Raw genomic sequence first — 16,203 nt, 5'->3', positions numbered from 1 at the left:
CATTGGTGCGCCTAGGAGCACAGTGTTTGCCATCTGCCATTCCTGAACGGTTTGCCGGAGGCTTGTCTGGTCAAGGCTTGTCCATAAGGCTGACCGGCTATGGGCTCTGACAGCATGGGAACACAAACCCCGGTTTACCCAGGGCACCCTTTTGACCATTCGACCTAGTGCATATTCGGATCCATAGTGACCATTCCAAGCTAGGACAGGTTGCTTACCCGATGCTAAGTTGTTTGAGAACCGCTGTGTGCGTAGTGAAACCCTAGCTCCTGACAAAATAGGATAGGGAAACCCTACCCCAACATAGGGGTGTTTTGTTCTCTTTACTTGCTGTGTGCTTTTAGAGTGTTGCTCTACAGGAACGCACATGTCAGTTTGCAAGTTTGAGTATCAAACCTGGGGACACCAGTATCAGTACCAGTTGTGAGAATCAGTTATCCGCGGGTATCGGTTCGGTTTTCGGGAACAGTGACTTCTGGGAACAGTGATCGGCAGTAGGGTACAGTTGTTTGGCTACACCCGTGTTTGATCAGTTTGGGCTGAAATGCTGTCTGTTTTTCTTTCAGTTCAGAGAGTTGCAGAGTTTGCAACAGAATAGCCAGTGTCTCCCCCTTGCTGAGGCAGGACTTATGGCGGCACAAAATTCAGAAGAAGTTGTGGTTATGGCAGCTGTATTGGAGCAGGGGACCACTCCGCAGAATGAGGCCAACATCAGTATGTCACACCCGCCCAGGATGCCCGTTGTGCACCCGGTCTGGGCTCCCCAGTTATATCAGGCTCGTGAGCCCACCACCTTCGAATTGATGGGAATGATAGGCGACCTCCAAAGGTCTGTGGCAGACCTCGCCTATGGAATGTCGGCTTCACCGCCAGCGGCGCCGTATGCCGGGAATTTTGTACCACAAGAGCCCCCGCTACTAGGGCGGATTGTGATAGAGCTCAGCCAGCCAGAGGTGACTTCCGGCTACGGCCACGGCATGCCAGCACCAACCCAGACCCTCGATCAGGCTGAGGCCAAAGGAAAAGACAAGGCAAAGATAGATGCCGACCCCATTGAGCAACTGCTGTGGGCAGTCGAGGCTTTGAAGGCCAGAGGGATGAACAAGCAACAAACATCTGCGATAGTGACCAAAGTTGTAGATGATGCTTTCCCCGCTCCAACCAAAGGCAGTTCAAGCCAGACAGAAAACCAGGATGGGCCCCGTCATGCCCAGACAATTCCAGTAGTTCCCAACCCTGCACCGGGAAAAGTTCAAAAAGCCAAGGCAGCGCCAGCTGATCCTTTCACCAGCACATCTGGCAAGAACCCTCAAACTGCAAAGTACCTGCCCCGAGGGCGCAGAGTCTTTCACGACCTCCACATGCCTTTGTCTAAGGCATTGTTAATATTGGCGAAGAATGGGCATCTTAAGCCTTTGGAGCCCCGGCCACTCCCGAAGAATCTCCCCGCCACTCATGATGCTACCTTGTACTGCGCATACCACCAACAGTCCGGTCACAGTACCGATGGATGTTCCCGCCTTCGTCATGAAGTGCAGGATTTGATTGATAACAAGGTTATCCTACCACCCACCTCAGGCAAGCCCGTCACCACTCAGTTGCTGGATTTCGAGGGCTCAGATACTGCGAGTATGTAAAGTGAACCGCCTGCGGGCAACATTTGGTGTATTTTTTTGGAGCGTTTGGCACGCATTTTTGAGCATCGGTGAAACCGAGTTTTGTAAATCCTGATTTGGATATGGAGTCAGTCTTTTGTTTTGAGTCTGTCTCTTTGTCTTGAGTCAGTCTTTTGCTTAAGGGTCTGTCTTGTTGTATCGCGTCAGTCCCCGTTGTATATAATACCAGGTGATTCTGGGGTTGTCCCCCCGAACACCATTTTGTTTTGTAATTATTATCTGTTTTTGTTTTGAGTCTGTTTCTGCCAAGGGGCCAGTTGCACCAACGAAGCCGATTGAAACAGCTGTTGCTATCTCAAACTTCATGCTTGCTTTCAGCATAAGCGCCAGAGAATTTGATTGGGCTGACAGTACATATCGCCTGCTCTCCTGTGTGCCAAACTCATTGCATTAACCTAAGTTTTTCAAAAAAATAAACTTTTTGAACACTGCGGTGATGAAAACGAAGAGGAAGGAATTCCTCGGGTTTTGCAAAATTTTGATCATTTTGAGAGAAAGAGAGGCGTGCTAAGCCTTTTTATGAATAAAGCCATGCTTGTCGGCGTGAGTACTGAGAAGGACCCTGGCCTGATCCAGATTGGTTCCACACTATCTTCGGCACGAGCGATTTGTCGCTTTCTTAAAAACTTTCAAAAGCAAATGTTTTACGCGGCCCTGCGAAGACCTGTGTGGAATCGCTCTTGAGATTGCGCAGCCTAGGATCGCTCTCAGCCTCAAGATTCAACCTATTTGTTTTCCGAGTTTGAACCCGTTCAGAATGTTCAGAAAGTTCAACGGACAAACCCCATGAAAGGCCTGTGTGGCCAGTTTTGAGGTAGCCTTCGATCAAGAAGCATCAAAGCCGAATCGGAAGGAGTAGATCTCGCTGGAAGAAGCTCGTAGAGTAGCCCTGATGGATTCTCCGCAAATCAGTGCAACAGCCGTTCTCCTAGACACAGAGAGGCTTCAATTTCAAGAAACCATTTGGCATGGACTTACTACACTTTTACCCTTTGAGAGGCTCGCTGGGCCGAAAACCCGGAAGGGCGGCCCAGGCAAAAGTTAGAGCAAGAGAAAAATACAAAAAAATGAATGAGAAAAAAAAAAGGGAAAAAAAAAGAAAGAAAAAAGAAAGAAGAAAAAAAAAAAAAAGAGAAATAGAAAATGAAAAGAAGCTCGCAAGGTCGAAAATCCGCATTGGGCGCCTTGGCAAAAGTAAGAGCCAAACAAAGTGAAGGTTAAAATACCCGAGAGTACCTTAACCGGAACTACGTAAGGCTTGATTCCCATGTTTGGGGTACGTAGGCAACTTCATCATGAAGTCCAGTGGCCAACACCCTTCAAGGTGATTGTGTCCATATATGTGTTGTGACCGTCTTCGTCATCGCTGTGTCCAAGAACTCGACCACCGCCAATGAAGACTGTTTACAGATTGCTGCGGCACTATCCCAAACAAGGGGCAACTTTCCGTTGCCACGAGCCGCTGTGAGCCGCCTTCCAAACCAGGGGCAACTTTCCGTTGCCTCCCACCCCCCTTTTAAACCAGGGACAATTTTCCATTGCCTCCGATCCAAGGTTGTGCATCTCGAAGGGTAAGTTCCATGCTTGTTGAGCATCAGTTGTTTGAAAAATAGTTTTTGAAAATTTTTACTGAGGTTGATTATTTTCTCGAAAACTATTTCATTTTCCAAAACTGGACCATTGTCTTGGACCCAAAAAGGAAAACTTTCAGTGCTTGCTGCTTGACTTGCATACTTTTCAAATCAAAAATCGATCAAGTGCGTTAATTCGACTCTCATTTTGATCAAAACTGTTTTAGTAGAAAGCAAAAATGAAAAGAATGGTTAAAATGATGAACTAGGGGCACAGTTGAGTCAGGCGTTCTGTCTTTCCCCCGTCGTCGACGTACTTGCCAGAATAGCGCTCTACCCGCCAGAAGAAATGGCCGTGAGCTAACGGCGTTGGGCATGAACCCGCAACTCCCTGTTCATTCATCAATCACCTCGGGGAGGGATGAAAAATGAGAGAATGAAGAATAGAGAGGTGTAAGTTGAGAGAAAAGTGAGGAAAAGGGTTTTGAGAGAAAATCCGAGCTCGAGAGCCGAGTGATGTGAGAATCACAAATCAGAAAGGGTGGGAAACAATACCCAGATTGAACTGGCTCCTCGTGGTCCGAGGTCTCCCATCTTCGTTTACGCGTCTGTGTGTCATGTCTCTTTCATTTGACGGTCTCGTCTTTTGTTTTGAGTCTTTCCCGAGCGTGCCTCGTTGTGTTTAGGTCGTGTACCTCTTTGTTTGAGTCCTCCCCGTTGTGTTCGGTTGTAGGCTCGATATCCCGGTTTGAAAAACCCTCATTCAATTTCAAAAATCATTTATGATCAGAATGCTGTGCCATTCTCTACATTTGAGCATGTTTCAACCATAGCTGGTTTCACCTTTGAAGCCCGTCTTGTCAGATTGGGCCGTTTGTTCAGAATTTGCCGTGTGCAGAATGAATCGAATGTTGTGTTATGGGCTGTGTGCAGATTAATCCCCAGTAGAGCAAGGGCTGTGTGTCCAGAATCAGGCAGTGGGTTGCTTGGGTGCATTTTGCTGTTGGCTGTTTAAGTTATCTGATTATTACAAGTGCAAGTGTTCAATTTTCAGATAACCAATCAACTTCGTTTACATTGAGGTGTAACATGATGAGGTGCGATGCAATGCATGAAATGTGAAAATGTAAACACTTTTTTTTCAGATAAAAAGTCCGTTTCATTTCATTATCTTTTCAAATGTACAAGTTTTGGAAACAAAAATCTGCCTGCGGCAGTACAAGGTAATCTATCTACAAACAAAAAGAAAAGTACAAGGAAAGAAAGAAAAGATAGCAAAAATCTGCATCCATGTCGAGCACTCCGGGGGGCCGTCAGTCCGTCCTAGTCCTCTTCCTGGACGAGGGTCCAGGAGCATCATCGGCGTCGTCGTCAGAGCCCGAGCTAGAACCGTCTCCGGTCTCCTCCTCCGATGACTCTGCCTCCGCCTCTGACTCCTCGTCGTCGTCATCATCCGGGACTGGAGCTCGCGAGCTACTCCCGACCTGAGTACGCCCTCCCCTGGTACGGGGAAATATCCTGCCCTCCTCATCTCTCCCCCGAGCAGGGACAGAAGGTCCGGCCGAAGCACCTCCTGCCATGGGAATCTGGAAAGGAGGCTGGAAAAGTACACAAAAGGGAAATGCATCAGTATACTATGAACAGTTTAAAGGTGCAGAATGCAGTGTGTGAGTACAGTGTATGAATGCCGTGAGCAGTTTAACAGTGCAGAATGCAGTGTGTGAGTACAGTATGAGAATGCCGTGAGCAGTTTATCAGTACAGAGTACAGTGCAGAATGCAGTGTATGCAGTGTATCAGATGCTGTGAGATCAGTGTGTCAGGTGTTGTGCCATGAATCAGATTATGTAAAGCAGTGGATGAATGGTTTGAGGCCAGTGTCAGAAGGACATACCGGTATGCTGTAGACGGCTAGGAGGTCAAATGTCCGCTGGAGCATCCCCATCATCGAGGCATTCATCGCCAACGACTGACGGGTGTACCCCGAAGAAGCCTGCAAAAGTATCAGACGCATCAACATTCTGTGGAATATCAAGTAAATTGAATTGAGTGACTGTACAAAATGCAGTAGAACATACCGGCGGTAAGTCGGGGACATCAATGAACTCGTGACCAGCCGGTGGAGGGGCGAAGGGGATCTGATAGGTCGACCCACCCTGCCCCTGGAAAGTCAGTACAGCAGGCAGGGCAGGCCAGCCAGCTCCTCGTCCTCCCCGCACTCCGCCCCTACCACGAACCCGGGCCCTCCTCGAAGATCCAACCCCTGCTCCCGCTCCGGCCCCAGCCGCCGATGCCACAGGCCTGGCCCCCTCTGCTCGACAACCGCTCAAGGGACGCATCAGGTACGTCCGCACGTACTCCTGATAGTCGCCGGTGCCTCGGAAGCTGGCCTCCTCCCAGTCGATGGAGTAATCATCCAGCTGCTCAGTGGTAAGCCCCTCGGTCTCCCTCATCTCTGCAGGAGGGTGAGCCGGGACTATCTGCTCAGGTAACCCGCGGGTCTGGCGTAGAAAACGCTCCCCCAGGTACCAAGCCCGACAGACCGAGCCCTCTAGCAAGATCCGGAAACGCGAGGTCTCCTCAGCACCAGGGAACCGACCCCGCATCGCCGACGGCAAGGAAGCCCATGGCCGCCATGTGATCTGAAAGTGACAGACAGTTTGTTATCTACTGTTATGGAAATATGCAGTGGGAAAGCGAAGCTAAATGAACTGAAAGTAAAGCATACCTCGGCCGGGGTGATGGTGTCGAAATATCGGCGGAAGAAGCCGAATGTCTCCCGTGGTCGCCGGGTGCATCTCCCGTCAAAGCGACTCGAGAACGGGACAGCCGGAGGAGGCTCCGCGACTGGTACGGGTGCAAGCCTAGGGAAGTAGGCGTAAACCCACAGCTGCAAAACAGATGTCAGTGTGACTATCAGAAAAAGCAGAATATGCAGAATAAAGCAGGAATGGCAGAGCCGTGTTTTGTGTTGTGTGCAGTGTACAGTGTGAGCAGTGTACAGTCAGTGTAAAGCAGAATGTATGTGTGTGCCGTGTGTACAGTATACAGCAAGTGCAAAGCAGACTACAGTGTGTGCAGTGTACAGAGTACAGAGAATATCGGACAGAAATGAAAAAGCGGAGAAGAAATGTACCTCCCAAGCCCGCCAGTAGCCTCCAAGCAGCTGGCCACTGCCGCGCGAAGCCGAGCTCATGTACCCATAAAGGGTGGCCAGAGCAGCGCCACCCCAGTCGTAGTGCAAGATGTCCCGGACGTCCACCAGTGCGCTGAGAAGACAAAGAGGCACGGTGTTCGCCCGGTCGGCGAAGATGGTAGTCCCGAACAGGAACATGAGGAAGCCGCGAGCATACCTCTCCTCGTCCTCCGGGGACATCTCCGCCTCCTCCTCCAAAACGGGCTGGACCCGAAACTGTGCCTCGAACCAGGAGTATCGAACGAAACCTGGACGAGCTAGGGGTGGCGCCTCCCCCAACAGATAAACCTGAGCGGCGGTCCACTCATCCATCGCGATGTCGAAAGGGATCGGATCACCCCCTACCCCGATGCCTGTGAGCATCGAGAAGTCATAAGGGGTCATCGTCATGTCCCCTGCAGCAAAAAAGTGGAAAGAATCGGTGGTGTCCCACCACCTCTCCGCCAAAGCGGCAAGAAGAGGTCTGCATATGGACAACCTAGAGAGTCCTCAGCAGAAGGTGCCGAAGCCCGCTCGGTCCACGATGCGCTGGACCGCATCAGGGAGCTCATCATACCACTCCCGTGCACCAGTATTCCCATACCCGCGAATGGTATGGGAACCCTCCTGCAAACAGAAAACAACAATTGCAAGACAACATTCAACATGCAGTTTTGAAAGGACAGATATGGCATGTATGCAAGTTTGTCAGATTCAGGCAAATACCGGGTACCGGTGTGCTTGCAGTGAAATACGTGTGCTGTGTCAGCGTGTTTGGGTGTTTCAGAACAGATGTGGCATGTATGCAAGTTTGTCAGATTCAGACAAATACTGGGTGCCAGTGTGAATACAGTGAAAAACAGTGAGTGCAGTGTGTTTGAGTGATTCAGGGCTAGTGCAGTGTGTGTGCATGTGTCAGTCTCAAACAGATATCAGTTGTATGTATGTTTACAGTCAACTACGGTCTACGGCATATCAGATTTCAGCAGTTAGAGAATACAACTAACTATGGCAGTTTTGTATCCTACATTGCAGAAAGTAAAGCAGAAGATGAAGAGTTACCTCGGAAGTGCCGAATGAAATGTGGGAGGTAGGCTCGCGTAGTAGTAGCTCAGGCGCCGCGTACCTCTCAAAGCTCCGGAACTGACGCAGGCTGTCTGGGGGCAGAACATGGATCGCCGGCCGGTAGGTCGCCGGGTCGAACGGGCACTCGCTCAGTGGTAAGAGCTCGACCCCGGGATCCATCTCGTGGTCCGGGGGAGTCCCGCCACGTGGAATGTCGTCCGCCATGTAGAGAATGGTGTGGAAATGGCCGAAAAAGGAAAACCGAGCCGGAATATGAAGAGTCAACTGAAAAGTCAACTCCCGAGAGGGTCGGAAATGGTCGGGAAGGCCGGAATGTGAAAAGGCACGGAAATGAAGAGGAAAGTGAGGGGAACAAACCCCGAAAAGGCGAGAACGCCAAACAAGGCACCGAAACGAAAATGTGATCGGTGGAAAATGTCCGAAACGCGAAGAGGATCGCGAATCCGACAACGAAACGAGCGTAGAACGCGAAGAAATGGACGAAAAAGGAGAGGGAAAAGCTCTAGAGAGAGAGAGCAAAGGATTTCGGCTTGAGAGAAATGAGAAAATAGGGTTTGAAACCCTATTTTATAACACCCAAGGTGAAAAGTCAAAACTGCCCCGTACCAGTAACTGTTTGCCGGTCGGCAATGTTTTGTGCCGGCCGGCACTTTTTTGTGCCGATAGAATTGTTTTTGTGCCGATGGCCAGCCGGTGGCCTCCATTTTCGGCCGTTGGGGTTCCCACAGCCTTGGTTAGGCCATATGAGAAGTTTGTGGTCTTCATAGCTCAAGAAAGTGCAAGAAAGTGCATCTCCGACGTTCAACCGGCCTCCGTTCTGACCGCGGGCCGTGTCTCCAGTGCGTGGCACTCGAATTCGTGCAAGGTGTATCCTTTTTGTATCCTTTTGAATTCAAAAGTTGCCCCATGTGTGTTGCACAAGTTCATCACACTACTTCGGTGCATTACATCGCGCTGTCATGCGCCACTCATTTACATTGTTACGCACGTGTTACAAGCGTCGCAACACGCACCCCTTTGCATTGTCGTGCACATTTCTCATGCATCATCATTGCATTTCCATTCCATGCATTGTCATGCATTCCAGAATACGTACGTTGTCGCGCATTTAAGCCCGTTTACATCCCGTGTGGCATGCGTGTCACACTTATCATCGCACTGTTTTGTGCATTTCAAACCTCGCGCTGTTCTGCGCATCGCACTGTTTTGTGCATTTCAAACCTCGCGCTGTTCTGCGCATCGCACTGTTTTGTGCATTTCAAACCTCGCGCTGTTCTGCGCATCGCACTGTTTTGTGCATTTCAAATCTCGCGCTGTTCTGCGCATCGCACTGTTTTGTGCACCTCGCTTGCATCCTGCATGTATCAATTTCGCGCTGTTTTGCGCATCTCATTGCATTTTGCATGCATTCCATCGCACTGTCCTGTGCACTCGCGTTGCCTAACGCATTGCGCTATTTTGCGCATCATCCCACCGTGATTCACGGTCTGGCGAGACCTTAAACACGCACGGTCTGGCGAGACCTTAAACACGCATGGTCTGGCGAGACCTTAAACACGTACGGTCTAGGAGACCTTAAATCCTTGGAAGGTGTAAGACCTTTAGTGTTCGCATTCTCATGCGTCTCAAAAGCCGCGTGTTGTCGCGCATTCCATGCAACATGCATCACTTGCATCATTTGCATTTCAAAAAACAAAAACAAAAAAAAACATGCATTGTCATGCATACATTTTGCATTCCGGTCTAGGAGACCTTAAATCCTCTGAAGGTGCAATTCCTTCGGTGTTTGTCGTGCCCGAACGACTTTCGGTGGTCTGGTAAAGCCACCTGTCTGTGGTTGCGATGAGTTCCTAGAAGACCAACTGGAACGGTGGAAACTAGAGTTCGAACGGCTTATGCCTAGAACGCAAAGGTTCGGGAGTTCTGAGACTAAAGTCTGGTTTAAATACCCAGGGGTTTACCCTCGGCTTGAAATCTGTATGGAAGCCCCATAGGTTGAGACGGCATGTCTACGCCTCAATTCTAGATACTGAACCAACGTAGTATATCGCCCTGTTGGTAAGATAGGGAAAGTTGCAATCATAGTCATTGCATCATAGTGCATTGTCATGCATTTCCATTGTAGCTTGCATGCATCCATTGCATTTTCCCCCAGTAGGTCGCATTGCATTGCATTGTCATGCATTTTGTAAATATCCACTCCATTGCATATTTGTGAATATTGCATTGTAGATTGCATGCATTCATTGCATCATCTTCCGCCTATGGCTTGCGCCTTTCCAGGTTGAGCTTGGTCTGGTATGTGCCCTTACTTTTCATGTTAAAACACAGTTCTGCATGTGTATCGCGCCGATTCCACGCTGGTATGTTGGTTGAGGGTTGCGGCACCTTTTCTGTGTTACACATGGCTCGTATGTGTACATGCCTTTCCTAGGCAAGATTTGGTTTGGCTTGCGTGCCATATCCATTGTATCCATATCCATTCCATTGCATATTTGTAGATATTGCATTGTAGATTGCATGCATTCATTGCATCACCTTCCATCTATGGCTTGCGCCTTTCCATGTTGAGCTTGGTCTGGTATGTGCCCTTACTTTTCATGTTAAAACACAGTTCTGCATGTGTATCGCGCCGATTCCACGCTGATATGTTGGTTGAGGGTTGCGGCACCTTTTCTGTGTTACACATGGCTTGTATGTGTACATGCCTTTCCTAGGCAAGATTTGGTTTGGCCTGCGTGCCATATCCATTGCCATCTTCCTAGCGTATCCATATATTTTACATTGTAGTGTAATTTTTGCATCCGGCATTAGGATCGTAGTCCTTTCTCCAGCGGGTCGTTTCCCCACTTGTGTCAATTCCACCCAATATTTGTTCTTGCGTTTGTCTACAATACTCATAGTTCAGTTGACCGTTCTATGGTAGACATACTTGTCACCTCCATCAATCTATTTGACATAGGTGTGGTTTCGAACCGCTCGTGATTGGATCACGATTCAAATGCTTTGCATGTAGCTTGCATTGTTTCAATTACATTGCATCTTCATTTGCATTGTTTATACATTGTTTTGTATATATTGCATATCGTTTTGCATCCACATTTGCATTGTCATGCATGTTGCTAACAGTATTGTACCTGTTAAGTTTGTTTTCTTTGCAGGCACGATATTGTATGTACGGTTCACTTGAAGCTGGTGCAACCAGACGAGCCGCACAGGTATTGTATCTCCCGAGTGAGACGTATTGAGAATTCCATAATTCTCTTACATCCTTTCTGCATTGTAGTGTAGTTTGGTATGCTAGCTTAAAACTGTCGCATGTTTGCTTCATTACAGCTTTATTTGCATGATCATAAGTTATGCTCGGCTCTGTGCATTGTCTTGCATTTTGCCCCTGCCTTCGGGCGCATATCTTATTTGTCTTGTATGTTTGTCTAAGTCTTCGGCCTTGTCAAAAATGGGTCGTCTCTGGGCTTTGACATTCACTCCCGTCATTGTAATGACTTTCGAGTTCTGTCAAAGAGGGGCAACTGTAGACACCCCATTTTTGACCGTCCTCAAGACTTGGATGTCACCATTTGGACACACGGTGATCTCCCATGTTTGTGTTCGTTTGGAGTTCCCGGAGGTCTCGGCTCGCGCGCCTTGCCTCAGGATCCCCGAACTCGACCGTTTAGTGTCTGGTTTTGCACCAAACACTTGCATCTTGCCCTTCAGAGGCAGGGTAGGGCTTGTAGACCATCCCCACCCATCACCGGCAGTGGCTAGATGCCACCGGCTGGTGTTTGCTGCCACCGGCAATATAGTTTGCCGGCCGGCACTGTTTGTTGCCGGTCAGCACTATTTTGTGCCGGTCGGCACTCTTTTTGGCCAAGATGGCATTTTTGGCCGGCCGATTGCTGTTCATCTGCTTTTGCAGATATTTTTAGACAGCTGTATTGCATTTGCTCCCCTCCATACACGTGTATGGAGGGATCTCCCTCTTGCAAAGCTTGTCTTGTAAGCTTTACAAGAGGCATATAGAGAGGAGCTCTCTCAAAGGCAGAAGGGGAGAGATTTTAGACATTTTTGAGAGAGGAAAATACAGACCAAGCTTTGGTTTTTCTAGGGTTAGGGTTAGATATACACTCTCTATCTCTCTTTCCCTCTTATTTGTACACTAGGTGTTTTGTGTCTCACTATTGCACACAAACACCTAGTGTTTCACCTTCCTCTTGGAGCTGAGGTTCTAAAGGGTTTGTTTTGAGATTTTGGTGTTGGATTCATGCCAAAGGAGGCCATTGGAGCACCATTTGTGAAGGGGTCTTCAAGGGTGAGATTCTAGTCCTTTTTTTCCCCCATTCTTGCATTAATTTTATACCTATCTTAGAGCTGTTTTTGTGCTTATTGTATAACATAAAAAAGTTCTATTTTTAGGCCCTCTTTATTGTTTATTAAGAGTGTTTTGTTGTTTGAGGGTTGTTGACCACCCTTAGGCCTCAAAAGGCCTCATTTTGAGCCATTTTGTGTTAGCTCCGGGATTTTGGTGTTGAGGTCTCTTCACCACTGAAATCTTGAGGGATTTCAGTGGTGAAGATGATGCTTTGAAGTCCCAAGAAGGAGAGGGCCACCCCCTCTCCTTGTTGTCCTTGAAAAGGGCATATTTTGGCCTCCTAAGGAAGCCTATGCTTGAGTGTGTGTTGAGCATGTTTGGTTTGTTTTTCATGCTTATATATCCATAATATAACATGATTTTAAGTTGGTTTTGGAACTTCATGCATGCTTAGCATAGTTGCCATGTAATGCCTTATTTGTGCCTTAACATGTTCTAGGTTGTTAGCCTTTGTTGGAGCATGTTTTAGGCTTGTATTTGTGAAGATTATGTGCTTATCTTGCCATGTTTTAGCTCTGTCCATAGTCGTTTGGGTTGATCTTTGCATGCATTATATAGCTCCTTTGTATTTGGGCTTGTTGGCCTTGAGTATGTGCATGTGTAGCATGCCATCTTTGCATTGTTTTGATGATTTGGGATCATTCTACATGCCATTTCAGTCCCATTTCCATGCTTGTTTGATTGCCTTGCATGTCTCTTTAATGCTTTGAAAGCATGTGTTGCAATGCTCCATGTTTTGGCCATGGTGTAGGCCTTTGTATTTGGGCCATTTAGATGCCATCTAAAGAGTCCTTTAGCCTTGTTTTAACGTGCTATAAACCTGTTTTTGGTTGCTTAATGTATGCCATGTTTGGTCATGTTAAGTGTAGTTCAATGCCTCATTGATTTGCTTTGAACACTTAGGCCATTTGTTGCATGCTTGACTTGATTTATAACTTGATTTGGCATCATTTTATAACATGATTTTAGGGCTCATGTTGCATGCTAATTGTCCATGTTTCCTCCTTTCAAGTGTGCTTGAATGTTGTTTGATTTGTGCTTAAGTGTTGGTCCTTATGTGCATGTGTGTGTGCATGCCATTTAGCCTCCATTTTATAGCACTTTGGCTACTGTTTTAGGCCTTATTAGAGTTGCCTAATTCATGTATAAGTCCATCTTGCCATCCATTTGCATTGCCATATGCATGCTTGCATGATTGCATGAGTGCCTTGCCATGTCATGTTGCATTCCTAGCTTGTATGCCTAGGTCGCATTGCATCTTGCATGCATACCTTGTTCCTTGAATTGGTGATAGGAATAGGGCCTTGTTTGTTTGATTGGTTTGCATCGCATTTGAAACCAAAGTTGCATACTTGGTTCTTTGGGCCATCATGCATGGAAATGCGTGATTGGTGGTCCGAGAACCAAGGCACATGTCCCTTTGAGTCATTACAATGATAAGAGACGTGGTTGGTGCATACATGCCTTGAATTGTGTTGCCATGCTTTGTCTTGCCCTCTGTTGCTGTGAGTTGCAGGTTCTGCAGGAATACTCTGCCGACCGGCAGTGTAATGTGCCGACCGGCACCATTTTCTCTGCCGACAGACCCTATTTTGTGCCGATGGCCATACTACACTGCCGGTGGAAGTTTCATTCAGCCGGTGGTACTCCCCAGTGTCCAGGGATGTAATTCTGAGGTTTTGACAGCCTTCAGAAGAGGAAAGGAAGGAAAACAGAGGCAGCCCATGCATGGTGGCGCGCTTCCCGAGGCGTTTTCCTGTTTTAGTTAATTTAATTTGTTAATTAAATTAGTTAATTTGTAATATTAATTAGCTTGTGTAGTTAATTAATTTGTAATATTTATTTGGTCCCTCCGAGCGAGGGCGAATCTGTAATAAGTGTGCGTGAGTGTGTGTATGTCTTCCAACCTCACTTCTTTCTTCCCTTTTACTTACCTGCTTATGATGGTAGATTAGGGCACGTTTAATTCAGCATACCTTATGCTATGCATGTGTGCATCCATGCATTTGTATTGCATGCATTAGGCTCGGTACATCATGCTAACTGCATCAATACTTCAATTCCCAAACTGAATACGTGATAATTGTGCATTTTCACATGACATGCTTAGGATAGCCGAGCCTATTCTAGCAACACTTTGTATGCGATGCATTAGGCACTTAACATGGACTTGGATCATGCATGTTTGCTAACAAGTTCTTTGTTTTGGCACGGAGTACGATGTAAGTATTTCCGCTTTAGCATATCGCATGAGTGTGAATGTTGCCATGACAGCATGCTTAACATGTGGCTAGATGCTTATGTGTTAAACTGTTTTGAATGCCTGTGGGTGAAGGTTGGATTGTTTGAGTTGGAAAGACTCGTTGAAATCCGCATTTTAGCCTACTTGCGAGTAGCAAATTCCAAAGCATTTTCAAACCGAATGGATATGCAATGTTTATTTCCAAATTAGGCAATCTAGTCTATACTTGTTTGCTGCGCGCATAACATAGTAATTCTAGGCTAATAATTGGATTAAGAACACATAAAGTTTTCAAATACGGATATCACGGTTAATAGAGGCCGGTCTTCGGACCGGGCGAAAGGGGGTGCTCTAGCTGACCTTCCCCGATCGTACCCAAGCTCCCGAGCCGAGACAATTCCGGTGATGACGGACATGTGGCCTTCGGCACCGAGTCAGGGTTTCCTAAATTTCCCATTTTAAAAATATTTAGGTGGCGACTCTGTATCTGGCAAAGCAGTCCATGTTTGGCACTACTTTTTCAAAAATCTGTTTCTCAAAACGATTTGCCAGATTTGGACTCTTTGGTTCAGATTAAGAACCGTGACACAAATCGAGAGTCCGAACTGTAGTAGCGAGGTCCCCCCTCCGCGGGCGCGTCTACAGATAGGAGTTAGCCCAAACACGAGAAACGAGGAGCGTTTCATACTCCAAGTGATGAAACGTGTCTCGATTCCCGGTCGCCGACACTCTTGACTATCTATGATAGAGTTGTTGGCTTTAGATGCTTATTTGTGCATTCATGTCACATTAAGTCGTGCAATTCGACTCCTCGGCCATCATACATTGAGATACGTGATTGGTGGTCTGAGGATCAAGGGTTACACTCCCTAGAGCCTATGCTATGACGGGGAGAGTGGTCGAGCACACATTTGTTGAAAATACCTTGCCATGCTTCCCTATTGCTTTGTGTTGCAGAAAACCAAAATCCAGGGGCAGAAAGTGGTCGGCAGACCAGGTTTTCTAGCAGACCGACCAACCTTTTTGGTCTCCACCACAAAGGGGTGGTTGGCAGGTGGTCTCCCATGCCATTGGTTGGTCGGCAGCCCTCCCATAACTTCCAAGAGTGGAGTTTCAGCCTCTTGGAGCCCTGTGCAAGTTTCTGAAATCAATTGCAAACAAAGGCGAGTCGGGGGCATTGCGACGGATTTCCCGACAAAGGTGATTCGCGCATGCATGCATCCATTGTCATCCAAAATAGAGCCGAGGCAGTCACATTCACTTAGTTTACATGCTTACTTAGCTAGTTTGTTATATAGTTAATGTCGTGTAATAATTAGTTGTAGTTCGTTATTCGTTCGGTTGTGTATTATTTATTCGGACCCTCCGAGGAGGGCAATGTTGTAATAAGTGTGCGTGTATGTGATGTATGTCTTCCAACCCCACGTCTTTCTCCCTTTTATTTACTAGCTTTTGATGGTTAGTTTAGGGCATGTTTCAATTAGCACACTTATGCTCGCATGTTTGCATCATTCATCTGTATTGCATGCACCGGGCTCGGCGCATCATGCTAACTGCATTGTATTTCGATTCCAAGTTGAATACATGTTATCTGTTGCATTTCGTATGCCATGTTTAGAATAGCCGAGCCTATCCTAGTTACATTTTCGCATGAGTTGCATTAGCCATCTTAACATGAATTAGGATCATGCATTGATTACTAACTAGTTTCTGTTTTGGCTTGGAGTACTCGGTAAGTGTTTATGCTTTAGCATCCTTGCAAGTGTGTGAGTGACTGCCATGATAGCACGCTTACCATGAGGCTATGTGCTTATGTGATATAATTACCTAAATGCCTGCGGGTGAAGGTTGGGTTGCTTGAATTGGAATGATTTGTCGAAACCCGTGTTTTAGCCTACTTGCGAGTAGCAAACTTCAATCCATTTTCAAAACAAACGGATATGCGATGTTTCATTCCAACCTAGGCAATCTAGTCTATACTTGTATGTTGTGTGCATCACATAGTAATTCTAGGCTAATAAACCGGAATAAGAGCACATAATGTTTTCAAAACTCGATATCATGTTTAGTAGAGGCCGATCT

This window comes from Camellia sinensis, chromosome 4, assembly GCF_055761805.1.
Source record: "Camellia sinensis isolate YWXY chromosome 4, ASM5576180v1, whole genome shotgun sequence".
Taxonomy (NCBI): domain Eukaryota; kingdom Viridiplantae; phylum Streptophyta; class Magnoliopsida; order Ericales; family Theaceae; genus Camellia; species Camellia sinensis.
The sequence above is the reverse complement of the archived record's forward strand: the minus strand, read 5'-3'. Positions refer to the sequence as shown.